Source organism: Vulpes vulpes, chromosome 6 (assembly GCF_048418805.1).
Source record: "Vulpes vulpes isolate BD-2025 chromosome 6, VulVul3, whole genome shotgun sequence".
Classification (NCBI taxonomy): Eukaryota; Metazoa; Chordata; class Mammalia; order Carnivora; family Canidae; genus Vulpes; species Vulpes vulpes.
The window spans coordinates 29,663,055-29,665,576 of record NC_132785.1 but is presented as its reverse complement, the minus strand read 5'-3'; positions in this window follow the sequence as shown (position 1 = coordinate 29,665,576).

The window sequence follows — 2,522 nt, the reverse complement described above, 5'->3', positions numbered from 1 at the left end:
GAGCACAGGTGCAGCTAGAAAGAACACTGCTGCTAAATCACTGTTTTCATCTCATTTTGCAGATATAATTTGCATCCAATCTATAAGAAATCTCTTCAAACCATGGCAAGAAACATTCACTTCTAAAAATAAAGGTAAATGTGTTTTTCCTACTGGTATTTCAAGTTCCCTAGGAATGAAATCAATTACACGGTGATTATCTCTTGCTCTCAAAATCTTCATTATGCAAAATCTAGGAGGGTGCAGACATTTTTATATTTCACTTTTTCTTTTAGATACTTTATACTCCACTGCAACCAATCACTTTAAATCTATGAAACTTTCTTTTCTCAGGTCTCACAGACTCAATGCTGCTGCTCCACTGAGCTATATCCACCTGGGAGAAATCTGCTGACTGAGATTAGCAAAGGGTAAGGTCCCTAGAAGTTGATATTTTGGGGTCATAGATTTCTACCAAGGCTAGATGCTTATCTTGACTTATCCCAAATTAACTTTTTCTTTTACAAAGTTGGAGAAGCAATCTTTAGCAACCAAAACTTCTCCAGAGATATTCCAGCAGGTCAGAGCAATGCTGAAATGCTTTCTTTATCATTGCTGTTTGATGTACTTCAGAAAGGATAAAAGCACAGGAAACATTCCAAACTCAAAAACCATGAAGCTTTGTGACTTCAGCAATAATCCTAAAATAGAGAAAAATATCTCATTTTATGAGGCACGCCTCACTTCCTGAGAATTTTCCAGCATCTTCAGTTGAAGCTAAACTATCCACTGAGAGTATAAATAAAGTGTTTAATTCTTGGTAAACACTTTTGCTTGAAAAACTCAAGTAAAAGTCAATGGCGCTTGAAAACACTTTTGAGTTACTCCCAAGGAAAGTTTTGTCAAGGCTGAACGGTTTTGTTTAGTAATCTTAAATAGAAATTGAAAAAACAAAATATCAACAGAAAATTGATCACTCAGGGTTAGCCTGATGCTATGGCCAGATATCTTGGAATATTCTTTTAAGATTATTCAGGCAGCACCGATTTTAGTGACTTGGTCCTACTGTGTTAGATTCTTCCTTTCAAGTCACTGGAATGTCTCACACTGTTGCTATAGAATATCTTGCCTTTGAATTAAGCATCTGAATATTTTAAGTATTTCCTTAAAGAAATCTGCCTAGCTTTTCTTAAACTTAGGGAAAAAATAAGCAAAAAAAATTTAATGTTTTCCTGACTAAAACTTGCTCTGTGGTGTCCTCCTTCAGTAAGTGAATAAGTAAAGAGAGTAACTTCTGAACAAGTGGATCTGAGTATCCTGAATCACAGAAAGAGATGTATGGGGCATTTATACAGCCAACATTTGGCCATGCCACAGACTGACTGCTGGAGAGCCTTCTATAGGAAAATGCCCACAGTTCCTAAAGCACCTTGAGAAGATCAGTGCACCCTCAACTGGGAACTGTTGATTTTATCCAAACCTCTTTCTTTTACAGATAAAATAATAAAGACCAAAGACTTCAGTTGACAGTTTCCATCATTTAAAGAATTGAGATCAGAGACCAAACCTCCTTGCCTTCAAATTCATGCTCTTTCCTAAGTTGGGCAGATTCTTTATATTATTATAATATGATATACACACAAATTTTTATTATAATAAAGAGAATATATCAGACTCTCTCTTAAATTTCTTTAAATATTATCTTTAATTATTTTCTAATTCTATACTTGCTATCAGTCACCAGAATATCTACTCTGTTGGTCAGGGGAAGATGACATTCTGGACACACTTCTTTATATCCAGAATGACACATGTAGTTCTTGACCAACTTTGCTTTACCTACTTTTCTCATGTTTCTTTGGTATGCTTACCTTGATCAATAAATGAAATACAGTATGAGAAAGACATTTGTAAATCATGAAACAAGACACAGATATTAGGTACGTTCTTTATATATATTTATTTATATCAGTATTAGTATTTATTACAGTATTTATTACTGTCCTATTACTATTTAAGTATCACTATCATTGTCTTCTATTTTACCTAAGCTATTTCATAAAGCTCAACATTCAAGATGGCGTTCTTCCACTTCTTCTCATTATTTTGTCTCTTATGGAACTTTCTGGAAATAATTATTGATTTATTTTTACCTGAGTAATTATTAATTATAGCTCCATAATCTTGAAATATTCTTGAATAATTCTTTCTTTTACTTTATCCTAGATTTGCCTCTTTTCCCATTATCCATTAAAACATAAGGCCCAAGTATATCATTTTGTGTTTCCTTTTTCTATGTATAAAGTTTTTTTAAGGCCACTTATTAGTTGTAAACTTGGGAAAATTTAGTACCTTCCCTGAAAATCGGTTTCCTCCTCTATAAAATGGAAATTAAAAATATATACTTAACATTGTTTTGAAAGTTAAAAATGGTGATTTTTTTCCCTGATCTTCCTTCAATTTTTTTTTTTGAGGTTGCATATGTGTAAAAAATAAATTGGAAAAAAAAAAACAGGGGAAAAGACCTATAACATACTACGCTT